The following is a 27015-nucleotide window of genomic DNA, read 5'->3' on the forward strand; positions in this document are numbered from 1 at the left end:
TAAATATTAAATATTATATTTATAAATTATATGTATTTATAAATTATATACATTATAATATAATTAATTATAATATAATATATAATATATATATTATTATTTATATATTATATATTTATAAATATTAAATATTAAAATAGTAGTGATAAGAAGGAATGCATGTTTTAAGTGCTAAATACAAATTGTTGAAGCAGAAGGGACATGCAGAAAGGAAAAACTGCAGTTACTGAATGTTCACCAAAACTTAGGATGGAGGCGCATTCTACAGAGTTCATCACTAAGAGAGAGAACAGAGAAAGAACAGTCTCTCAGAGGCTTTTTTCTTACCTAGGAAGAAAAAAACACCACCACCACCACCACCACCATCATCATCCTCATCATCATCATCATCCTCATCATCATCATCATCATGGGGAATTAACACATCTCAGTCAGGAAAACAGTTGTTATTTTGGTTTCATATAAAAAGAGATAAATGAGATGTAAGAAGTTGGAAAAGAGAAAGTAAATACTCATAGAATGGAAAACTACAGAATTTCATATTAAGTCCAAGGAAAAGAAGGAATAAATAGCAAAATCAAAAGCAAGCAAAAAAAATAGTGTAAGCAATATTAAAGAAGCAACAACAAAGTAAAACAGTACTAAACAGTAGGATGTAAGGAATAAAACAAAGTAAATAAAAGTTATGTTAAACGTGACTTGGCCAAATTCTCTTATTGAAAAATTGAAACTGAGAGACTTAAAAAAAAAAACCCAGATATAGTCAGTAATGAAACACTGAAAGTTATGAAGAAAGTTTAAAAAGAGAAGCCAGACAAAGGCGAACAAAGAGACAGAATGGCAATATTATTAGGTGGGGTAGAATTTAAGATTAAATGCATCAAATATGTATATGTGACCAAAGAATTAGTTAGATCTGTCAACTCTCTTGAGAAAAAAGAGATTTCTATGTGCAAAATGATAGATGTAGAGAAAATAATATGAAAATAATTTTTGTAAAACAATTTTCCTTCCCTAGGTATATGTAAATGTGCATGTGTATATGTAATTCTATGAGCAAAAGGAAAACAGACTGGTGTTTAGTATTGGCTACCTAGAAGGGACTGGAGCAGCTTGTACAGGATCAGGTGCAGGTGAGGCTGGAGGAAGAAAAATGAAGTTTCAGGCTGACTTTGGGCAAATGCATTGGTAACCTCCCCCCCATCAGCTTCTTCCTAAATACTTAGGATACAGGCCCTGGATTCAGGAGACATTGGAGAATGACATCAAAGCTCGGGGCAAGTCTCGTAGAAAAGGTTCTAGAACTGACCCACAGCTGCCTGCTTAGCTACACTACTTAGTAGAATAAATTCTTTTTTATTTTGTTGCATATAAGTATACAAAGCAAATAGCATTAAAAAAATTAAAGTGTAAAAACAGATGCTTGATTCCAATAACAGCTGGTTGGGTTGTCTCGAGGCCTAGAAAATTTTCAAAATGTCCTGGATGAATATATATTAAGGAGTGTTATTAAGTTAATTTTCCAGAGTCCTAGTATCATAGGGCTAATGTAAGACCCAAGGGTCAAGTGCAGAGAGAACAGCAGTACACACTGAACACTTGGGATCTTTGCTTCTTCCCTTCACTGACATTTCCTACCTGCAGATAAGTTTTGAACAGATATACATACAGATTTTCCTGTTGTTTCCCCAGCCCCAGGTAATTGCTTTGAATATTCTGCAAAGGTCTGGAGTCATTTTTATTTGGGTGATTTTAAGTTAGAAACAATATAGTGTATAAAATCTTGGTAATGTAGAATTTTCTCTATTTCAAGGTCCAGTAATTATGACCACGACTTACATAATTATCGGAGGACAAACTCTCTAATCAGGATATAAGATTCTCTGGTATGAAAAAGCAAATTAACTTTGTGATATATTTAGATCAATTTAGAGGTGAGATGGATATTTTTTTCTTTCTACAGCTAGAGAAGTTAGCCAGCCAGAAAACCCCCTGCTTAAAAGAGAATTCACAAGAAGGATGAGTTCATTTACAGAGGGATGGATTGATTATAAGAGTGATGCTGGTGAGCACACTTATAAATTACGTGTGTAACTTTAACTTCTGAAAACAAACATTTTTTATTTACATGGTTGAGAGTGGCTTTCTATAACAAATGTTTCATAAGGTTTGTGGTTATTAAAAACTTTATGGTTAAAAGTTACATTCCTTTGTGATTAAACCAAAAGGTTAGTTAAGCAGTTGAATATGAAGGCGAGGAGCTTTGATCATGCTCATAAGAAACAGAGCATGTAGATTTCAACTTATTTGAGACAATAGATCCTTATGGCTAACCTCTGTATCACAGGCCACATTGCTCTCTGTCATCCTTTAGGCTCTACCAGGAGAAGCAGTGGCAGGGTATTGAAGATTGGAGGTGAGTGTTTATCCCCCCAGCTTCCTCGCTGACCTACTGCCATAGGTTGACTGCTTTTTGTTTCTGGAAGTCACGGACTTCCGTCCTGCAACCTCTTTACAGACAACTCTCTTTGGATCCCAGTAACCTCCCCTTTCCTGTGCACCTTTTGGCTTGTGAGTGGTAATGGCTCCGCTATACCTTCGGCTACTGCACTCTGCTCTAGGCTGTACATAGCAACTCATTATTGAGCTCTCATCAATGCCTAGTTTGTGCCTAATGGTTACTGTTAGGCCCCTGACTGATGCCATGTGCTGTAATCTTCTAGATGTTATTCACAAGTGCAATTTTAACACAGGACTTTTTAACTTATGTTAACAAGATAGTTCTCAAAACAATTCTCATCAAATACAATTGTACCTTACATTTTCACAATCCAGGCCAACCAAAGAATTGAAGTTTACTCGTCCTGATTTCCAGAGTTATAGCTTGCTTTATTCATGGATAATCAGAGGCCATCTAATTATGATGTGGACTCTATAACCTACAGTGTGTTATTACTTTGAACATTCTCAGGTTTACTACTTTATCTCTCTAGACTGTGGAATTAACATGTTGACATTTTCTGGCAATTATATATGTTTAACAGAATCTTGGGCAGTTCTAAGTGACAATGATTTGTTACTTTGTCCTTGTTTGTGAGCCTGTCAGTCTCAGTGGAGCTTCTTGGAGTGCATAAGAGAATGCATGTGTATCTGTTGGAACCGAACTGTCGATTCCCTCCTGGGCAGGGGTTGCCGCGAAGGATCACCGACACGAGATTCACAGCAGAGAGTTATTTATTACTAGCGCGCTAGGGTCCCAAGCTCTAAGTTGGCCCTGGGACCCCGACTGCTTGTTACAGGCTGTTTATATAGGCAAACACAAGTTCAAACACAGCTTATGGCGCGAAATTCAAACAAAGCTTAAGGCGCAAAATGATTGGGTCTAGCTATGGCCTGAGCAAGGTGTCTTATGCTAATTGGTTAGAGCAGGACCTTATGAGGTTTTTTTTTCCTGGAGTTGTTGATTCCGGGAACTTCGAGGCAGGGTGGGACCCCCGGAATTGGCAGGGTGGGACCCCATGAGGTTGTTTCCCGGAATTGGCAGGGTGGGACCCTATCAGGGTGGGTCCTTATCGAGGCAGGGTGGGACCCTATCCAGAGCCACCTGGTGTTAATTTTTTCTATATGAGGCCTAGTTTCTAAGTTTTATGAGGCCTAGTTTCATATCCACTCTAAAGGGAAGACATATCCATGTCTGTGTGTTGTGGGTGGTGATGGAGAGTGACTCTGTTCATCCATTTATTTATTCAATTAAGAATTGTGAACATATGGAGGCTTGCATCTATAGATAGTGAACTAGAGATTTTTTCTAGCTCCAGACCCTTCAATGTAGCTGATGATAGCAATGTGTTTCTCAAACTGAGAAAATCCTGAAGAGCTTGATGGACGATAACCAGCCACTAATGGGTGAGTTACCTGACAACCCAACAGGCAAATAGATGAAGAATTTTTGCAAATCTTAACCTGAAACATTAGTTTGGGTATAGGAAAAACTCCTGCCAGTAAATACAACACACAGACTGAACTGTGATTGGGATGTGACTGCTTCTTGACATGATGGAAGCTTTTGGATGTGATTTTTGACCACCTAATTAGTGGTGCATGGTTCATTGCTGGCATCTTCTTCCAGAGGCCTTGCTCAGAGATGGGAGAAGGAAGGAAGGAATTGGAAGTTGTATTAGTCTGTTCTCACACTACTATAAAGAACTAGCTGAGACTGGATAATTTACAAAGAAAGGAGGTTTAATTGACTCACAATTCCACAGGCTGTACAGAAAGCATGCTTCGGAGGCCTCAGGAAACTTACAATCATGGCAGAAGGGCGAAGGGAAAGCAAGCACCTTCTTCACTTGGCGGAGCAGGAGAGAGAACCACGGAGAAAAACCAGATCTCATGAGAACTCACTATCATGAGAAACAGCAAGGGGGAAATCCACCCTCATAATCCATCTCCCAGCAGGTTTCTCCCTCAACATTGGGAATTACATTTTGGCATGAGATTTGGGTGGAGACAGAGCCAAACCATATTAGAAGTGTCCCAGCCAGAGGCCAACTTCTGTTTAGAGGCATTCTTTGAGTATAATGGTGTCATAAACAGGAGAAATTTGGAGCCCCAAGACAATTTTCCCCCAGATAAAAAAAGAAATGAGGGGTACTTTAGAAGACAGTGTGGCAGTTTCTTAACATAATCTTACCATAGAATCCAGCAATAACACTTCTTGGTACTTATAAGTTAAAACTCATGTCCACCCAAAACCCTCACATGGATGTTTATAGTAGTTTTATTCATAATTGCCAAAATTTGGAAGCAACCAAAATGTTCTTCAGTAAGTGAATAATAAATGTGGGACATCTAGTAATGGAATATTACTCAGCACTAAAAAGAAATAAACTATCAGGTCATGAAAAGAAATAGAAGAACATTAAAAGCATGTTACTTGACATCTCACTTCAGGAGAAGTCAATCTGCAAAACTACATACTGTATAACTCCAACTACAAGATGTTCTGGAAAAGGCAAAGCCCTAGAGACATGAAAACAATCAGTGGTTGGCAGGGGTTAGTGAGGATGAATAGGGAGATTTCTTTGTAGGGGATATTTAGGGCAGTGAAAGTATTCTCATACTACATTGGGGAGTACATGTCATTATACAGTTGTCTAAACATATAGAATGTATAAGATCGAGAGTGAAACCTAATGTTAATGATAGACTTTGGATATAATGACATCAATGTAGGTTCACTGACCGTAACAAATGTACTACTCTGGTGGAGATGTTGATAGTGAGGAATACTGTGTGTGTGTGGGAGGGCAGGGGGCAGGTAAGGACAGGGGTATATGGGGACTCTATACTTTGTGCTCAGTTTTCCTGTGAACCTAAACTTTTCTTAAAAAGAAACCCAGATTTAAACATGAATTGAGTAGGCAAGGCAGTGTGTCTTTAGGAGTCTGTGGTCACACATAAAGCATGTTCAAACAGCCTCTGTCTAAGCCCTGTGAACCTTCCACACTGTGTATCACACTAATACAGCAGGTGTCAGACCGTAAAAGAGGGGAGAGGTCATTTAGTAGTCATGGGACATACTCCTGTCTCCAACTTACTCTCCTGAAGCATTCTATGCCCATGAGAATCTAAGCTTACTAATGGTGGGAAGTTTAATAAACACTCTCAAGCTATTAAATGGTTTCTCTATGATTTCTAAAAACTGTGCCTAAATAACTGCTTGACACACTTTGGGATGTTCTATTTCTAGAGACAAAGGATCCATCATGAATTGGGTCTTTCAGAGAGAAAGAGAATAAGAGAATTTGTATTCACACCAAAAACCAGATGAAATATTTTGTGCTCTGACTGTACATTTTTGGAATGCTGGGACTTTGGGGCAATATTTTCTGAAGCCCTTAATCTTTTAGTAGCTGCCAATTGGCCAAGAAAGAAAACAGCAGGAGGGCACATTTCTGTATATTACTATTCATAACAGTTTTGGATATTTTCCCCAGAGCAGTTGATGCTCCTTTGACAGACAGTAAATAATTAATCATCATCTCATCCTTGCAGAACAAAATGACAGTTTTTATCGATTTCACAGATGGGGGAAATGTGATCACTAACAGAGAGGAGACAGGCTTAGGACATGGAACTGGGAGAAGCCCCAGCGGCTTTGTTTCATGGTCAAGTTGAACAGATTAGACTACTGGATGCTCACAGTGCTGCTGGCTGCTGCTTCCAAGACAGATTGATATGTTTGTCTTGACATCTCACTTCAGGAGTGGATGGATACACAGGGCAGGATAAATTTGGGACAAAAGTGTTCTAACATTGCTTATGCTCTACATTCATTCGTCTCTTCGGGCAATTCAGCACATGTGTTTATCCCATTAATGGCTGGAGAAAAAGTCCAGATTACCTTCCAATTTACATGATGCATATTAGTGGGTTGGAGCAGTAATGGTGATGAATTTTTCTCTGCTTAGGTTGTGCATGTATTTAGGGCCCTTGAAATCTGAGAGTAGCCACACTATAAGTAGCTGAGCCTCTTTCTCTAGTGCCTGCTCAGATAGAATTTGTTTTTCATCTAAACAAACTAATAAACAATCTATTCCATGCTGGAGAATTCTGAAGATGATGATTATGGCAAATTCTACTTCCAATTTTAGCTCTTTGTGGTGCATTGCCTTGATTTTATGGATTTAAATTTGCTTTAGGTTAAAAAATACCTTTATAATACACACACACACACACACACACACACACACGCTCATATGCATACACAGTAACACAATGTCAGCAAACCTAGCTAGTTTGAGCTTCAGAACATTTTGTTCTAGTGTTTTATGTGGCTGCTATAAGAATGTTATAGGAAATATGGGGAAATGTCAGCATCCTATTGGGAAAGCAGCACTGGACTAATTTTTCATGTTGAGTCTATTTCTCTACTGCAAGCTGACATGGAGAAAGAATTGAATAGGTTCGTGATCTAATACTCTTTGTCTACTGTCTTGGTTATGTTTAGGCCAAGTACTTTTGGAGAAATGGCTGAGCTGAGCCTTCTGCTGAATTGTTTTGATTCTAAGGTCCCAAAGATGTTTTTTTTGCCCCATAGAATCTCACTCTGTCACCCAAGCTGAAGTGCAATGGTGCAATCTCGACTCACTGCAACCTCTGCCTCCGGGGTTCAAGTGTTTCTCCTGCCTCAGCCTCCAAAGTAGCTGAGACTACAGGTTCATGCCACCACGCCTGGCTAATTTTTGTATTTTTAGTACAGATGGGGTTTCTCCACATTGGCCAGGCTGACCTCGAACTTTTGACTGTAGCAGGAAGTCAGGGACCCCAAACCGAGGGACCTGCTGAAGCCATGACAGAAGAATATAAATTGTGATGATTTCATGGACGTTTGTTAGTTCTACAAATTAATGCTTTTATAATTTCTTACGCCTGTCTTTACTGCAATCTCTGAACATAAATTGTGAAGATTTCATGGACATTTATCACTTCCCCAATCAATGCTCATAATTTCCTATGCCTGTCTTTAATCTCTTAATCCTGTCATCTACATAAGATGAAGATGTATGTCGCCTCAGGACCCAGTGATGATTGCGTTAACTGCACAAATTGTTCATAAAGCATGTGTGTTTGAACAATATGAAATCTGGGCACCTTAAGAACAGGATCACAGCAATTTTCAGGGAACAAGGGAGACAACCTTAAAGTCTGGCTGCCTGTAGGCCGGGCAGGACAGAGCCATATATCTCTTATTACCGAAAACGGGTAAGATAAATATCGCTGAATTCTTTCCCCAGTAAGGTGTATTAATAATTAACAGCCCCGGGAAAAGAATGCATTCCTGGGGGCCCCTAAAATGGCCACTTTAGGGGTGTCTGCCTTATGCAATTGCAGAGAAGGGAGGAAACACACTGTGGTCTCCTGCAGTGCCCCCAGGCTTGCTAGGATTAGGAAATTCCAGCCTGGCGAATTCTAGTCACACCGGTTCTCTGCTCTTGAACCCTATTAAGATGTTTATCAATGACAATGCGTGCACAGTGGGACATGGAAGTTCATTAGTGATTCTTGTTTCTCCCTGACCTTGTGACCTTGCCCTGCCCATTTGTCTTGTGATATTTCGTTGCCCTTGAAGCATGTGATGTCTGTGACCCACACCCTATTCCTACACTCCCTCCCCTTTGAAAATCACTAATAAAAACTTGCTGGTTTTATGATTCAGGGGGCAGCACAGAACCTGCTGACATGTGATGTCTGCCCCACACACCCAGCTTTAAAATTTCTCTCTTTTGTACTCTTTCCCTTTATTTCTCAGACCGGCTGACACTTAGTGAAATAGAAAAGAACCTACATTGATTATTGGGGGCTGGTTCCCCTGACACTTGACCTCGAGTGATCCGCCTACCTCAGTCTCACAAAGTGCTGGGATTATAGGCATGAGCCAGTGCACCTGGCCAGATCCCAAAGATTAAATTGTGTAAATGGCAACAGCAGCCAAGAGCCAGAAACACTGAAAAGTAGTGTAGAGTAGGAATTGAAAATGGCTTTGTATTTTGGAGTTTCATTTTTAGAATCTCAGCTTTGACCTTGGGTTGTTGCACAATTTTGGGCAAGCTTTAATTTTTTCCATGAACATTTAGGATCGTTTCTGCCCTATAATGAATATTCAATCTGTAGTGCAATGATATTGACGATTTTGTATGGGCAACAGACTGACTTTCTTTTTAAATCAGAACCTGGCAATCATTTCCTGCCTCCTTGACAGAGTTACAGATTCTGAATATCTGAGATTAGGGCCAAGGTGTCTGCGTTTTAGAAAGTTCCATAGATGGTTGTGTAAGGAGTGGATAGAAAATTATCTTTCTGTTGTTGGGAGATTCTCTGACCTCACTCAGCTTGGTCTCTGAACATCTATCTCAGATAACATTAGGACTTACTCTATGTAGCTAAACTCCTAGTCCTGACTCAGCACTTACATGTTACTATACAATCCCTGCCTCACTGCCACAACCATTTCTCTGACCTGCTTCAGAACACTACACTTCAGGGAATAGAGAGAGCGCTGCTAGTAAGATAGTATTCAGAATGACATGCTAGTTAGACTGAGGCAGGACAGATCTTCTGTGTAGATATTTAGCTGATGAGGTGTTAAACTTGGAGTGGTAGAATCATATAATGCATGATGAATCTTGTATAAGCAAAGTTGAAAAACAAACTGTTCTGATTCATCTGTACTTGTTGCTGAAATAATTTTACCTTAACTCCTTATTTTTCTGTGTGCGTTAGGTCTGCAAGAGGGTACTGAACTAAAATCCTCAGATTGGAATTTGCTGTGCTAACTATATGCATTGTTTGGAGAACAGTGAACATTCAAAATTGTATTCACCTGTGGGCAGTCCCGGTTCATAGAGGTGGCAGGATGGAGATTGAGCACAGGTGAGTAGAGCATGGTCATTCATGGACTTTCCAAGTATAGTAGGGCTAAACCCTTACAGCCAGGGAACACTGGGAGAGAGTGAAGACAATCTCAGAGACTTGGTACCATGGTCAAGGAATTACACTCCTGGGAGAGATTTCTAGAAGTGGAACATGGAATCAGAAGTACAATGATGTGACTCTGGGTAAATTTCTATGATGTAGTCGCAGGAGGACAGGCAAAAGTGCCCTATAATTAAATGAATGGGCATCAAAAAGTAATGAACAGGTTGAAAATCAGAAGAAAGCCTGGCAATGTCACTTTTTCTTTGGAAAAAAATTGTTCTTTGTTATTTTAAGTTCCAGGATACATGGGTAGAATGTGCAGGTTTGTTACGTAGGTACACATGTGCCACGGTGGTTTGCTGCACCTATCAACCCGTCATCTAGGTTTTAAGCCCCAGATGCATTAGGTATTTGTTCTAATGCTCTCCCTCCCCTTGTCTGCAACCCCACAACAGGACCTGGTGTGTGATGTTCCCCTCCCTGTGTCCATGTATTCTCCTTGTTCAATTTCCACTTATGAATGAGAACATGGCGTGTTTGGTTTTCTGTTTGTGTGTTAGTTTGCTGAGAATAATGGGATGCCACTTTTTCATGTTGGGGATAACCTAATGCTACAATCCCTTCAAGATAGGGCTTAAGTACTTCCTGTTTCAAGGAATTGTCAGTCAAGGAGATTAGTAGATATAATTGTGGGGAATCTTGGAAAAAACAGAGCCCAAAGCAAAAAGGAGAGAGCTCTCACCACCAGAGCATTTCCATCTTTGAATTTTTCTAAATGCAATTTGGAAAGTATCATCACAGGGGAGGACCAACATCAGCTAGCATTTATTGATTACTTACTCTGTGCCAGGAGTTAGCCTAAATATTTTACATGTGCCATCTCTTTATTCTTTCCAGCAGCTGTATTGGTAGATTTCTTTTATCTCTCTTGGGCCAGTCAGGAGACGACGTTTCAGAGAAGTTATTGTGTCTAGGTGACAGAGGTGTAAGTAGAGGCAATAGAATTCAGACCCAGATGTGTTAACTATTCTTTATCTCCTGATTTTAGGTATTATTTATCAATCTGTGCTAAATCACAATAGTCCTTCCTGAAGTAATTTTCTAAATTTCTTTCCATTGTACTGTCAGCCTATCTAGAAGGAAAATGAAGAAATATAATACACTATATATCTCTATCTCACTATTATCTATCTTGCTATCTTCCTTTGCCACTCTCTCTCTAATTTATGTCTATATAGTGTTAAAACAGCATCAGTTATTAACTTATATAAATACTAGGTTTATATTAAATTACTTAAATCCTATTCTGTCTTAAACATTTAGTAAGATATTCTCCTTGGACTCAAGAAATGTATGGTCCAGTTGGAACAATAAGACAAATGCCAAAATAACATACTGAAGGCCACAGCTATCACATGCTATACAGTCAGGCAAAAAACTAAGGTCTAAAAGTAGGGACGACCTCTTTGATATTGAGAATAATATTATAGGCAAGGGAGCAGTTCAGCTAGTTCATAGTATTTTGTTAAAAATCAGCTGATTTGACTGGGCACGGTGGCTCATGCCTGTAATCCCAGCACTTTGGGAGGCCAAGGTGGGTGGATCACAAGGTCAAGAGTTCGAGACCAGCCTGGCCAATATGATGAAACCCTGTCTCTACTAAAAATACAAAAATTAGCCAGGCATGATGGTGGGTGCCTGTAGTCCCCGCTACTCAGGAGGCTGGGGCAGGACAATTGCTTTAACCCAAGAAGTGGAGGTTGGAGTGAGCTGAGATCATGCCATTGTATTCCAGCTTGGGTGACAGAGCGAGACTCTGTCTCAAAAAAAAAAAAAAAAAAAAAATCAGCTGATCCAAGTTTGAAACTTTATGTCTATACCAGGGTTGTCTAGCTCAACACGAGACACAGTAAGAATCAATAAAAGATTTTTATTAAAAGGATAAACCAATGAGGGATGTCTATTGACCATTTAGTGCATTTACTTTTTCCAACAGATTTATGGCTGCATACAAGTCATTCTCTTTGTGTAACTGTTATGTATTATTTTTAAAATAGACATTTAACCAAATATTTTAATCTAATCATCTTCTAATATGTTTGGTTACTGTAAGCGACTCTCAAAATAAAATTGGAACTTGAAAAAGCAACACACTTTGACCTGGAAAAGCCACTCAAGATGTTTTGAATTAGACTCATTTAATTGCATATATCTGTATTTTTCCACAAGTGCAAGCTTGCAAAGTCTTGTAGTCCATTTGTTCTTATCCTGCTGAAAGAATCAAAATCTTAAAAAAAAACTTATCTGTAGGAAACTAATTTGTGATTCTCTACTAATTTACAAATAGCTTAAATCTTCAAGTCTTTCTCTCTCAAGGTAGTCACAATGGTTATTGCTCTATAGGCAAGTACCCTAAAACTTAGCAGCTTAAAAACAATAAACATTTATGATCTCACCATTTCTGTGAGTTAGGAATTTGAGAGCAGTTTAGCTAGGAAGTTGTAGCTCAGTGCCTCTCATGACGTTGCGGTCAAGATGTTGGTCAGGGCTGCAGTTACCAGAAAGTCATCTGGGGCTAGGAGATTTACTTCAGAGTCATTCATGTAGCTGTCAATAGGAAGCCTCTGTTTGTCACTGGTTGTTGGTTGTAAACCTCAGTTCCTTGTCATGTGAACTCCATAGGGCAGCTGACATCATGCTAACTGGCTACTGCTTCTAAAGCAAGTGAGAGAGAACTAGTAAATGCCTCCCTTTTTGTGACCTAATCTCTGAAATACTTTTACCATCAGTTTAACTTTATTCTACTCATTAGAAGTGAATCCATGAGTCCAGCCTCTGTCCAAGGAGAGGAGAATCAAAGGAGGGAAGAATTAGCTACCATACTTGCATATTTATATTTGTCTTTATATATTGTTTCTTCACTTTAGAATGTGAGGAAAAAAATTCCTTTAGAAAGAATTATGCATGTGTGTGTGTATATATAATGTGTATATGTATATATGTTACATATATACATATATACGTATATATGTGTGTATATACATACATACGTATATATGTGTGTATATACATATATGTGTATATGTGTGTGTGTGTGTGTGTATATATAAATGAATTAGCATTAATGGCATTGAATTATTTTGAAAGGTATTTTCAGAAGCAGACCTATGTGAAACTGATTGTGCTATTAACCATATGAATGTTTCTACTGCTTAATTAGGAATGGCTTTGTTTCATCTGAACAACTAACGTGTTTTTACATTTGGGCCCTGTGAATCTATGATGTGTTCAGGTTTCCTTCTCATGCTTCCTGTAAGAAGATTTAAAGTCAATTATTTTCTCTAAACTTTAGCAAAATTAAAAACTTTTTATATATATTCTGGGAGCTAATCCCTCTTACTGACCTCCTCTTACTTATCTTCTTATCATGATTTGCCCTTACTCCAATCTTTCTTTTCAAAGGTAAATTTATACCACTACTTAGCATATCATTCTGAAATGTTCTCTTGTCCTTTGGGGAACAAGACAGGTTATCAATAAACAATTGTATGAGGACTTGACCAACCTAAAATAATAGCTGTCATTGTATTGAGTGCGTATTCACTCATTTTGCACACTCATCATGAGTGCTTGTCACCTATTTTATGGAAATTATGTAATATTCACAAAGATCCTTTGATGTAGGAAACATTATCTCCATTTACAGATGACGTGGCCAGGTTAAAAACTAGTAATGGGCAGGAACAAGCCTCAAACCCACATCTCTCTGACTCTAAAGCCTTCTCACAACTGAGAGCTTATGTAACTGGATGACTTAAATGCACTTCCCCTCAGTCTCAGACCCCTTCCCAATGCAGCTGTCTTGACAGTCACTGGTGATCAACCCTACCTAACTGGGAGAAGATGTTAAATTCCATCTCTGGGTCCCTAGCTTGAACTAAAACGGTTTTGTTTTTGTGGTATGAGGAGGTTACTTTCACAACTATTTTCTGTTGTATGTATCCCTTCCCCACCCCTCCCAAAGAAACGAAATAAAAATTGGCTTGGCACAGTGGTGCATGTCTGTACTCCCAACAATTTGGGAGGCCAAGTCACCTGAGGTCAGAAGTGTGAGACCAGCCTGGCCAACATGGTGAAACCCTGTCTCTACTAAAAATACAAAAGTTAGTGGGCATGATGGCACGTACCTGTAATCCCAGCTACTTGAGAGGCTGAGGCACGAGAATTGCTTGAACACAGGAGGCGGAGGTTGAGCTAGGATCGTGCCCCTGCATTTCAGCCTGCATGACAGAGCAAGATTCCATCTCAAAAAAAAAAAAAAAAAAAATAGCATTGGCAGAATGTGGACTAAAATTTATATTTTAAGAAGCAGTACACAGCTTTGTGAACTTAGGATACTTGGACAAGTATCTTTGAGAGCTCAGTTTGGTTCTATAAAACTTTCCTTCACATTTATGAGTCTGGACTTTGGGACTGAGATATGAGTATTTCACTTGATATTCAGTCCTCCTGCCAAAGTGAAACTAGGGCCCTTTTCCTGTTTTTAAATAAAATTTGTACAAATCACTGAGCCATGCAAAATTTCTACCTGCATTAATAAACTGATGACCTAAAATCAGAGAGAAGGGAGGGGTGGTGTACACTTTATTTGATCTGTTGGCTGGCTGATGAAGGCAGACAATTTTATGAGATTCAGATTCACATTTTGCTTTGAATCTACTTTTTTTTTTTTTTAAGTCCACAGAATGTTTTTCACCCTCGAATTTTCCACATACGTAGCTTTGGGAGTTGTCTTTTCAATCCATTCTACGATAGGTCAACAGAGATGGAAGTCTTTGATAGACACAGGCTTTCTAAGCTGTACGTAGTCTGTAATATTTATCTGTTGACATAGTCCAGGGAGAACTCTATTTAGAATCAAGACATGATTATTTGATTGTGGCTCTTACTTCATTTGCTTCATGTAGATAGTATTTTACTTTAGATCCAGGAATATAAGTGCAGATTTGAAGCTAGTATACAAGTTGGTTATATTTGTATAGCAAATCCTATCTCCTTTTTTTTGACATCTGTAGGGATTGAATACTTTTAGAAGTTATATATTGCAGAATGCTAAGGAGTAGTTTAGAATTGAACAGAATGGTAGAAAATGAGTCTTGGGAAATAAAGTAATATAGTTAAAATAATTTATCCAAAGTAAAGCAATTGTTATATGCTCAATCTTCAAAATTATAAAAGAAATTGTCTTCTTAGAAAAGGGTTAGAAAACTTCAAAGAATTTTTGGTGTAGATTTAGGAAAGGCATTTGTGGGAATGTTGGTTTCTCTACATCTTTTCTGGCCCCAATCCTTTGTTTAAATTTATAGTTTCTAAAGTACTTTGTTTTGAGGTAAAAACAAAATTTTGTCTGATATAGCCAAATAATTGAAGCACAATTGGATTCTGCAGTTAAATAATTCAATTACTTTCCTTAAATTCTCTTATCACCTAAACTAACACTGGAAAACAAAACAAAAATATCCTCTAACTATGTATTGTGGATGGTACAGAGTTCCTGGGATATAGCAAATATACAGTGTCAAATATTTTAGGAAATTCTTCAATTCATTAACTTAACAGTAATTTACTGACTACCTGCTGTACACCAGGCAGTGTTCTAGGTACTGGAGATTCAGCAGGGAAAAAAAAAAAAAAGAAACATGGACAAAAATACTTCTGTTCTCTTGGAGCTTATACTCTGTTTTAGTCTGTTCTCACACTGCTAATAAAGATATACCCGAGAATGGATAATTTTTAAAGAAAAAGAGCTTTAATGGACTCACAGTTCCATGTGTCTGGGCAGGCCTCACAATCAGGATGGAAGGCAAAGGAGGAGCAAAAGCTCATCTTACATGGCAGCAGGCAAGAGAGAGACTATGTGCAGGGGAATGCCTCATTATAAAACCATTAGATCATGTGATAGTTATTCATGATCATGAGAACAGCATGGGAAAAACCTCCACCATGATTCATTCACCTCCTACCTGGTTCCTTCCATGACATGTGGGGATTATGGGAGCTACAATTCAAGATGAGATTTGGGTGGGGACACAACCAAACCATAGCATATTCTAATTACGGAGGAAGACAATATATGCTATAAAACACATAGCTTGTTAGTGGTAATCACTAAAGAGAACAAGAAGAAAGCATTGGAGGAAGACAGTTTAGAGCCTATGGCCAGAGAAGGCTTTGTTGAGAAGGCAGCATTTGAGGAGAGATGCTGGGAGGGAAGGAGTACTATGTTGACAGTACCTCTGCATTGCAGTTTCTGTACCTTTCTGTCCTTGGCTTCCAGTGAAATGGAAGGCAAGGAGGCCAGCATGGCTGGAGTAGAGCAAGGGAGAGGAAGATCAAGATGAGTTAGAGAGTAACAGTTGGAGACAGGAGGTAGATACTGTAGAACTTTGCAAGTCAAGTAGCAAGGACTTTGGCTGTTTGTCTAACTCAGGGCTTCCCAATTGGAACACTATTGACATATTATTACAGGGTTGTCCTGGGGATTGCATGAGGTTTTGTAGCATCTCTAGCCTCTATGCATTAGATTACAGTAGCACTTCCCCAGTGTGAAAATTATAAAATGTCTCTAGACATTGCTGAATATACCCTGGGAGACAAAACCACTCACAGTTGGGAACCACTGCTCAAAGTGATACCAGAGGCCACTGAAAGGTTTTGAAGGGAAGGGTGCAGATCTGATTTAAAATTTAATAGGATCACTCTGGCTGCTATTTTGAGTATAAATTGGAGAGAGAAAGAGAAATCATACAATATTTCTATAATTCAATGGATCCTGATTTTTAAAAACTGGATATTGTCAATGAGAATTTTTTTGCATATTTAAGGATCTCTTCTCCTTGTATGATATCTCATTTGCTCAATAGTTAAAGGAAATTTGGAGCAATCACAGTAAATCCAAATATACCATCTCTCCTCCTCCTACAAATTAGAAACGTAAAATTTTCTTTACTCATTATAAAAAAGAAATCTCTCGGTAGGTTACCAAGGTATCAGTAAATTACACTAGAAGACTTTGGATTTAATATAAAAACTTTAAAACCTTTCTATTGCAAAAATCCATAGATATAGTTAAATAAGACAGTTGACAAACATTATTTTGTATATATTTGTAACACAGAATATTTTTTGTATTTTTCTATTTTGTGTGTTTTGTGTTTATATTTTGTATATACAATTTTTATATATTTGTATGTGTGTAAGTATATACAAGGGAATAATATCAACATATACATTTCCATCAACATATAAATTTCCTCAGAGTTAAAAAGGAAAAGCTTCAATATGAAGAAAGGACAAATTATATAAATAGAAAGTACATGAAATAAAAAATATAGATAAATGGTACAGGAAATAATTCGGAAAACATGTTTAACACCACTAAGAATCAAATAAATTTAAGTTAAACAATAAGATACACGTTTCATCTATGAGACTGGCAAGGATAAAGCGCATCTTATTTGATATTTACAAGAAACATACTCAGTTTACATTGCTAGGTAAAGAGCAAACTTTTAAAAATTATAAGCCATGAGTATTTTACTTCTAGGAATTTTTCCTGTGGAAATAATTAGACAAGTGCCCAAAGTTACAGGATTATGTTTTGTGTTTGCCACTGGAGAGTGGGATCAACCCCTCACCCAAAATAGTTTTGAATGTGCAGACTGATAAAGCCACACACACACCAAGATGGTATGGAAAGGTTTTTAATTCACATAACAGGACTTTCTGGGAGAGCATGGCAGAAATCCAAGCCAATCTGCAAAGGCTTGAGTGAAGCGAGAGGTGAGAGGTGATGGTTTTGATTGTGGTTAGGGATTGGAGTTGGGGTGAGTGTTCTTGTGCAGGGCCAGCCACTTGTGTGGTTTGAATTTCCTGCTGGCACCAAAAGATTTTCTTATGGGCCTGCCCAGATGTGGGGCAAAAGGGGCAAGAGGAGGAGTGGGCCTTAAAACTGTCAGTGAACAAACACCAAAACTGGACTCAGACTCTTTATTACAATTCATTCCTGATACCTGATCAATGATGGAAATGTGCCACGTGCCATTTAATAAAATTTGAATTTAAGTAGGCTATCCTGGCATCCTGTGAGGCCTGCACCCTGAGCCTGGTAAGGAATGTAAAAGTTCCATTAAAGGTTTTGGTGAAGGACTCAGTATTTTGAGAAATAAAATGAATGCCTCGGTCACCATCAAAAATATCTAGAACTGAAGGGTATAAGGAGTGTCTTAGTGAGGCCTCGTATCGTGCATCAGGGCACAGAGAGACAGGTGTGACTTTGGTGTGTATTTTAGGTATCTGTGGGACAAAGAATTCCCAGAGTTCTTTCTAATGGGGTAACCTCAGAGAAGGAACTGTTGCTGTTAGCATTAATTGGATCAGTTAGCCAGACCATTGTCAATAGCCCAAGAGTCTGTAACAATGTGCAGAAAGAGTTTCTTATTGTCCAAGTCGTCTTCTAGTGCTAAGGCGATTACCTGAAGTTTGGTCAGTTGTTGTAACCCTTAGATCTTGTCTTTGATCAGGGATATCCCATTTGGGGGATAGACAGTAAAAGCTCTCCAGGGAGCTTCAACACATGTGATATCTGTAAAGTATATTAACACCCTTTCTGATCACCCAATGGACTCCTGTGGGCTTCCTAAGTGGTCATTGGGTCCGAAGAGGGATGACCTTCCTCTGGTGTCATTGTGCATGACAAGGGAATGAGGACAGGGGAAGCTTCTTCCTCTCATAGGTGGAATATGCCTATGAGGGTTCAGGTTTGGGTCTATCTGGAAGCACAACTTCCATTTTAATTAGGAGGTCATTGACCATGCCAAGGCTTCAGGGTTCTGTCCCTACAACCCGAGACATAACAATCAGCTGAGTTTGGAGAGTCATAGGCTCAGGGCTTGTGGAAGCCTTCATCTCCGGAAGGGTCTTGTATGAGGCCAGAAATTGCTGCTCTACTGGAATGTGGCATTGGGTTGAGAAGGGCAGTTTCTTGCATCAGAAGCATATGGGTAACTATGGCCATTGTGGATGGTCCAGTGGCTCCAGGAGGCCCGACAGGAAGTTGCCAAAGCCTCTACAGGAAGGGGTCTCTGGCAACACTAATGGGAGTTCCTATTGCATAGCAATCTGGATGGGTTCTAGAGACTACTGCCCCTACCTGCCCCCTCTTTTTTTTGTAGAGGTCCCAATTCAAAATAGGGCAATTTGTCAGTGATGACATGAATGACCCAACTTTAATTTACTGATGATGCTGGGAATGAGACATGACTCAACCTGAGACATATAATAGGTCCTGGCCAAGACATACAACCCAGAATCACTATAAAGCGGGCCTCAATTTCATACTCCTGTCCCTAAATGCTAATTATTGAAACATATGACTTAGGTAGGTTAAGTCTGTAACAGATGCTCAGAGTAGGACTCTATAAGTGGATCAGAACATGGGAATGCTCAAAATACAAGCTTGACAGCAGACAGCCACATAGCTCAAAGCTCGCGTGAGTCAGCAGACAACAGGTCAAAGGGCATGTTTGTAACAACAGATGATCCAGTTGGCAAGCCAAAGGCAAAAGAAGAAAGACCCAGGAAGTAGGAGTCATCACCTGAAACTTCCTGGTTGTAGCGCCAATTGTACTGTGGTTCCCGGTGGATGGTGGGATTAACCCTTCTCTCAGAATTGGTTCAGATGCTGAGACTGATGATGCCACACATGCGGTAATGGGATAGGAAAAGTTTTTAATACTCAAGCAATAGGATCATTTAAAATGGTTTGCAAAACAGAAGGAAAAATTGGCTTTGATTTTTATTGCAGGTGGAGATTGGAGCTTGGGTGAGGGTTCCTGCAGGATTTGTGCGGCTTGAAGTTCTTCTCTGTGCCAGGAGTAGCAGCGCCAGGCTTCCTTATAGGCTTGACCAGATGTGGGGCAACTGGGGGAAAATAAGGGATGGGATTTGAAAGGGGTCAGTGGTATAGTATCAGAAAGGAAGTCAGATTTTTTATTATAGTATATTCATCATAATTCTACTTATACTGACAAAGAATTAGAACCAACCTAAATATCCAAGGAGAGGATGCGGTCAATAATTTTGTAGTTCCATGCAATGAAATATTGTGAGACTGGAAATACTGATAAGTGAGGAAATTAAGTTATGTAAAGTAGGTGCAATATGACTTCATTTTTGTGAATATGCACATATATATCTAAACACACATACGTACACATAAACGCACATAAAATTAGAAGCAAATATGCAAAAATGTTAATGATTACTTCTGGTAGGATTATAATGCATTTAATTCTTATTTTGTTTATTTGCATTTTCCTTTAACATATATTTGATTTGATTTTTTTTTAAAAAACAAGACTTTTTGTTGAAAGTCAGTTTGTTTTTGAAACTTTTGGTTTTAGGCCATTTCTAGCAATGGGGCCACACATAGCGTGTAGGTGAGAGGTAGAGGCTTTGCTACATGTGGCTTTGGTCCTTCTGCTGTGTCTTTTATCATTTTGCCTGGTCTAGTTTAAAGATGATCCAGATGGCCAAAATTCTATGCTGAGTAAATAGCTTTGCTGCACGGTCTGTTTAACTCTGATTTACCATGGTTCAGAACATCTTGAATTACTTTTGTATTTATTTTGTAATTTTATAAGCCTTCAAATTTCAGAGGTAGAAAGATAAAATTATTCAGAGTTACCATGGCAAATTACTTTCCCCTCCACTTTTTCAGTGCCTTGCCTAGAAAATGATAAGGTCTTTATAATAAAATTTTTGAATTCTGACAACTGAATAGGGCGAGAATTTGGCCCATCATAAAGATTTCTTCATTACTAAAGCAAATTGTGTTTAGAGGACACAAACACTTCATAGCGTGAATGAAGGACAATAAGTGAGGCAATTAAAAACGAATTTGCATGTTTGAAAACAGCATTTCTTTCTCTTGAAAATGAAATGACATTGTTTAAAAAAAGCCACTAGGCATTTATGATATGTTTTTTACAGTTTTAATATAATTTTTAAAATTATAGTCACTAAGAAAACTATTCATTTAAAAGTTGATTAGGAAGCAATCTAAAATTCTGAAGTCTATTATGTGACATTTACTTTCATTATCAGAATATTACTTACAGATATAACAAATAATGTCCAGTGTATAATGCCATAGAACTTTCTTTCTTTTTTCTTTTTTCTTTTTTTTTCCAATATGGAGTCTTGCTCTGTCTCCCAGGCTAGAGTGCAGTGGTGTGATCTTGGCTCACTGCAACCTCCACCTCCCTAGGTTCAAGCGATTCTCCTACCTCAGCCTCCTGAGAAGCTGGGATTACAGGTGCCCGCCACCACACCCAGGTAATTTTTGTATTTTTAGTAGAGACAGGGTTTCACCATGTTGTCCAGGCTGGTCTCAAACTCATGATCTCAGGTGATCCATCCGCCTCGGCCTCCCAAAGTGCTGGGATTACAGGCATGAGCCACGATGCCCACCCGCCATAGAACTTTCTGAAGATGAAAAAAACTTTTTGGCAATAAGTGCATTTATTTCATTCTAGTTATTTTAAAATTGATAATTTTGGTAATGTATAGTTTCCGTTTAAGCATACTAAGACATGTATCAGAAAACTTATTTTCTCCTTGCCAAATATAAAGAATGTATAGAATATGGTTTCCAGTGAAGTTAGTGACATAAGACTAAAAAAGAAAAAACATTCCTTACTTCTCTATGACGATCCACACAGAATAAGAATTTTACCCATATTGTTCATCCATTCCTTGCTTTCTAAAATTACTCTAACAACTCTTTTTGAGAATTCATTATGTGCCAGACTTAAGTTAGGGGTCAAGATCTCTTCCTTTATGGAATTTGTACCTGTCTTTGTAATTTCAGCCTTATTGCAACTTTTCCAAAGAAGGATTTGTAGTTGACTGACTGAGCAAGGTCTATTTTCAACTCCATTTTCTCAGCATCCTTCCTAGCTAAGGTGTGGGCACATTGGCCTCAGACTTTGAATGGGAAGAGAGTGTCCTGATGAAGCAGGGACCGTAGAAAAACAAAATAAAACTGCTGGTAACTGATGGAAGCAGTGGGGATTGAAAGAGACATCCATTTTCCAGAGGTGGCCATGGTATCTGAGAGGCAAGCTGAGGCATCTGCCAGGTGGAGTTCCTTAGCCTAAGCCTGGTTCTCTGGTCTTCCCTGCAATCCTGTCAGCCACTCAGTATCTTTTAAATCAAGTCTTTTTTTTCCTAACAGAAACCATAGTCAGCATCTGCTGCTTGCATCTAAGAACCTAAGTCATTTAATACTATTAATCTGATTTCATCAAGGAGGAAATACAATCAGAGTTTAATGAAGACCTATTTGTCTACAAAGTCCATGCTCTTTCTAATATGTTGTGCTGCAGAGATGTGGCTTCTTTTCCAAGCAAAGCTGCCTCTAGGTCCTATTTTATAAGAAAATCACTCTTGGCTCATTAAAACCTGTACACCCTTCTGCAGCAGCCCCTCTAACGAGAGCGGGGACAGGCTTTCTCATTCTAACTCAATTCAGGGGTGTCTGTGATGCTGAAACCATCTTCATTTCATTCAACTTAGAAAAAGAGTGCTAAAAATAAAGCTTAGCATTGTAGAAGTGGCTCATTGACTTACTGTGTATATTTGTTTTCAGGTCATTGTTTTGTCATCAAGTATAAAATAACTTTTGTTTTTTTTTTTTTTTTTTTGAGACAGAGTGTCACTCTGTCGCCCAGGCTGGAGTGCAGTGGCTCGATCCTGGCACACTGAAACCTCCGCCTCCTGAATTCAAGGGATTCTCCTGCCTCAGCCTCTCAAGTAGCTGGAATTCCAAGTGTGCGCCACCATGCCCAGCTAATTTTGTGTATTTAGTAGACATGGGGTTTCACCATGTTAGCGAGGCTGATCTCAAACTCCTGACCTCTGGTGATCTGCCTGCCTTGGCCTCTCAAAGGGCTGTGGTTACAGTGGTGAGCCATCACGCCCCGTCAAAATAACAGTTTAAAGTAAAACCTGGTCATCTTCTGTTAGCGATGGCAGGGCTGTGTGAGGTGTTACAGAGCTGGAACTGGGGCCCTGGTCACAATGTTTTATTCCACTTGCTCCTGCCATTATGTGTAATGTACTCTCAAGATTTATGTTTGTTTTGAAGTTAATTAGTCTGATGTAAACCTTATGTGCTTCTGATTAGTTTCACACTAGCTAACTCTAATATGCATGCATGATCTGGGACAACATAGGTTGGGGGTGGGGGAGGGCCAGTGGCTCCCAGGAGGCAGTGGGTGGGAGGTCTTCCTCCTAAGAGGATACTTCATCCTCTTCGTTTTCCATTTTATTCTAACAAAACCTGTGCACATTTTACACTGTCTTGGTGAAAAAAAAAAAGTTCACAGCTCACACTGTGTTTTCATGACTCATGTTTCATGTTTGGACTCGTTTTCTGACAGTTTCTTTTTGAAAACAACAGCAACAACAACAAAACCCAAAAAACTTCTCTGGGTGTATTTTGTGAAATTTTGATGGTAGTCGTAAGTCTCGTTTTTGTGTACCAGAGCCCTTCATGAGGAAATACTTGCTTTTTCAGACTGTCTTACCTTTTCTCCTTCCCCAGTTGATGACGTAGTCTTAGGGCAGTTTGCCATGTGTCAGAGGCTGGCGGAGGGGGTGTTAGGAGGAAGGGCTTCAGATCTGCAGGAGAGTCCCAGAGTTGTTTTCTGGCTCCCTGTTGGACTCTGCAGCCTGGTGACTCTTGTTCATGAGGTCACTGCTGGCCCTGCCTGCTGAAACCTGTGGCTGGAGAGCATATTAAAAGCTCACTTGTACAAAAGTATTTGTAAGGAGACTAGGATCAGCTGCTTCTCCTCTCCTCTTCCTGCCCAAACCTTTTCTGCCATACTTTCCCTCATCTTCCTCTTCCAGTCCTGCTTCTCAGACAGAACCAGTTAAGGCCCATCCTCCCTCCACATGGCACCTAAGAACTGTGGATACTTTCTGCATAGTGTGCAGACTGCTGGCGGAAGTTCTAGAAAGATAAACTCACACCTGACTTCTCATTCACGGCACCATGTCCATGTGTTTACTGTGTGGTGACCACTCCATGCAAAACTTCCCACAGGACAAAATAGGAAACTGGCAAAAAACCCTCCCACTTTCAGCTTCTCTTCAACCTTCTAATATGCTTCCTACCCCAACTTAAGATTTTGGCTTAAAGAGGAGGTCTTGACCACTCCCCACTAATCTTTTCTTCCCACAATCTTCTGGGGTTGGAAGAAATTTCTATGACAACATCTGTCCTGCCTTGACTTTCTCTGGATCATAATAGCTGTCAAGTTGAAACAAAAGAAACTGGCTCATTTTAAGAGAAGTTTAAAAAATTTTATGTCCTCTTAGTATGTTTGTGTATGTGCCTGTGTATGCATGTGTTTAGTTCTATTGAAATTGGATAGGTTTATATTTGTTGCACCTTGTAGTTGTAAGTTAATGTGTAGCTTTCCTTTTGGAAAGTATGCACAGTGTATTAGTCTGTTTTCACCCTGCTGACAAAGACATACCCAAGGCTGGGCAATTTACAAAAGAAAGAGGTTTAATGGACTTACAATTCCACATGGCTGGGGAGGCCACACAATCATGGTGGAAGGCAAGGATGAGCAAGTCACATCTTACCTGGATGGCGGCAGGCAAAGACAGCTTGTGCAGGGGAACCCCCCTTTATATAATCATCAGATCTCATGAGACTTATTCACTATCATGAGAACAAGGGCAGGGAAAGATCTGCCCCCCTGATTCAATTACCTCCCACTGGGTCCCTCCTACAATACATGGGAATTCAAGATGGGATTTGGGTGGGGACACAGCCAAACCATATCACATAGATAAATACTTTAAATAATTGTTTTTTAAAGGAGATAGGTGTTCATAAGGAAAGCCATCACCTGTTTCTCCTTTCTCTATCCCATCCTATTCCCCAGAAGAAACCATTTTTCCCTTTTTATACAAATTCTCTTTACATTTTCCTGCTAATTGTCTCTGTATGACTAAATGATACAGCACCCTTGTGAGTAGGGAAACTATCAGCCTGCAGGGATCTTCTCCCCTCACCTGGAGGTGAATTCAGAGGGGGGTTCAGTGCTTAGGAGGTGGGACAACAGCTACATTGGGTGCATTATCTCTGTGCAGACTTAGAAGCATCCATTCCTCATTGAGAGCTCATTACATACTAAATGTATGGATAAGATCAAATCTACAGCATTTAAATTAAGCATGCCCAATTATTTACAGATGTCTTAAAATGTGAAAACCACAACATTTATAATGAAGATTACCTATATGTAGTAGGTATGTGTAACTGGTGCACTGAATGTATGACTCATAAGATGGATAAGAGCTCTGTCTCCCGAAGTCCCTTTCAACTTCATTCAGTGGAGGAGGACTTTCCTCAACTCCTTGATAGAATTACTGAAATAATAGACTGTCCCAGAGTCAATTTATGTCACAAAATACAGTCATAATTCAAGAGTTAGGAGCATCTAGTCCAAGCTGTTAGTGAACACTTCTGTCTTTATTGAAAGATATGACCTCTCACCTTCTCCCAGCTAAGGTCTGGGGTGTACTGACTACCTGCACCCTTTCTTATTCTATCCCCTAGTGGATGTTCTATACCCCTCCAGGGGTGAGGCTTAGGGAGAGAAGAGAGGTCAGAATGCATACAAGTGTTTCTGGGCTGAATGGCTTTATTCTCTCTGGGCTTGGCATGGTTTATGCCCACTCTCTCTCTTGTGGTGTCTTCCCTAGGCTCTTTTGAAAATCTCAAATAAGGGACCTCTCACTTGGCTGTTCCTTGACCCAGGAAATTGTCCATTCTAAATAGTCATTTGAACTTCCTTCTGTGGCCTTCAGGAACTCATGTTCATCTGTAGTCTCTTGCTGAAAGATCTCTTTGACCTTTCTAGAACACCAGAGGTGACCCCTCACTAGCTCTTTCTCACTCATGGCACATGGGAAACGCACATTCTTTGCTTCAACAAACTCTGGGGATGTCCCCAATCCCAGTGACAAGACAACTGTCCTGGCTCTGCAACCAAAAGCACTAAGTCACCTGGGCTTACACCTTCTAGTTTTTGCTCTGCGTAAAATAGTGTCTAGCCCTCTGCCCCATATTCTGCTGTCTTTTATCTCTGTCAGCACCCTAATTCACTAAGCCCTAAGCTTCAAGGGCTTCAGACTAAGCTCTCCATGGAGTCTTATTGGAATCCCTTTTTGCCAGCTTGTGAGGTATTCCCTTTGAAGGAGTAGGTCTTCGCCTTCTGGGGCATGCTCTGAAAGTCCTCTTCACAGAAGTATCTCTTTAAAATCATATTCTCTTTCCACTTTGACCTCTTTTATATCCTCCTTCTGCCCACGATATCCAAAGGATCTTGGACTAAGTTTTGACGATTATTTTTAAGTGTTGCATTTCCATTTGACATTTTACCTTTGTAAATTTCTATTTTTTTACCTTTGTGACTTATTCAAATATTTACTTTTCAAAATTTTAAAAGTGACATACAAAATTATATGTATGTGTGTACAACAAAATTGAAATATAACACCTTGTTACATACTTTGCTATCCAGGTCACCAATCCTTTCTTACATAGTAAGTTGGCTATAGTTCATTAGCTTGCAGTTTTTAGATACAAGTCTTAATCCATCCTTTCTCCTTTTGTATTCTTTATTTTCTGCAATATTTAAGACTTTTTGCATTCTGATTAAAAGAAACCACCTGAAGTTGGCATATGCAACTGTTCATGAATGAGAACTTGCATAGAATTGAAAGGCAGGAATGCAGCTTGTCCTTAGAATGGATTTGAGCCATGAACTAGGAGGTGAGTAGGAAGCCTAGGGAGAATATTCTCTCTCAAATTCATACATACACATACATACACACCCACCCTCCTTTCTCCTCCTCCCTGCAGGGCTGAAGTCTTCTTTCTTGACAGGCTAGTTTTCTTTGTTATCAATACTGGTGGTAAGAAGGAAATGATCACTGATGGCATTCAGGTTCATATATTACAATGTGCACTGCAAAGCCAGACTTTTCTTATTTCTAGGAAATGGATCCTGACTGGCCCATATCTGATCAGGTGTTTGTTTCTTGCTGTAATAAACAGGAGTGGCAGTAAAATGTTACAACCACAGTTGCCTTTGGGAACCCAACACAGTAGATGGGGGATAGTAAACAACACATGGCACTGAAATGTCTCCTATAATGCCTACGCTGATTTTTCTTGTTGAATTGGCTGCCATCTAAGTGTCACTGTAGTTATTAGATACCTTCTTAGTATTCATTTGTATTGCTGTTGTAACAAATTACCACCCAGTTGGTGGCTTAGATCAACACAAATTTATTACCTTACAGTTTTGTAGATCAGAATTCTGAAATGAGGCTCACTGGGCTAAAATGAAGGTATCACATGGCTGCATTCCTTTGGGAGGCTCT

At 39.2% G+C, this 27015-nt stretch overlaps 2 long non-coding RNA genes across 2 annotated transcripts; one reads left to right on the forward strand and one right to left on the reverse strand.

Annotated features, from left to right (window-relative positions):
• Positions 1-11167: 11167 nt before the first annotated feature.
• On the reverse strand, positions 11168-15408 carry LOC144330546 (uncharacterized). The gene is made up of 3 exons (XR_013396844.1): positions 15303-15408; positions 13668-13784; positions 11168-12195 (listed from the first exon to the last, which is right to left on the reverse strand). It is a non-coding gene; the product is annotated as an uncharacterized LOC144330546 (long non-coding RNA).
• A 3672-nt stretch (positions 15409-19080) lies between these two features.
• LOC144330547 (uncharacterized) lies at positions 19081-22788 on the forward strand. Its single transcript, XR_013396845.1, has 3 exons — positions 19081-19248; positions 20810-20877; positions 22255-22788. It is a non-coding gene; the product is annotated as an uncharacterized LOC144330547 (long non-coding RNA).
• The last annotated feature ends 4227 nt before the right edge of the window (positions 22789-27015 follow it).

The sequence above is a fragment of the Macaca mulatta genome, chromosome 8 (genome assembly GCF_049350105.2).
Source record: "Macaca mulatta isolate MMU2019108-1 chromosome 8, T2T-MMU8v2.0, whole genome shotgun sequence".
NCBI classification, from domain to species: Eukaryota; Metazoa; Chordata; class Mammalia; order Primates; family Cercopithecidae; genus Macaca; species Macaca mulatta.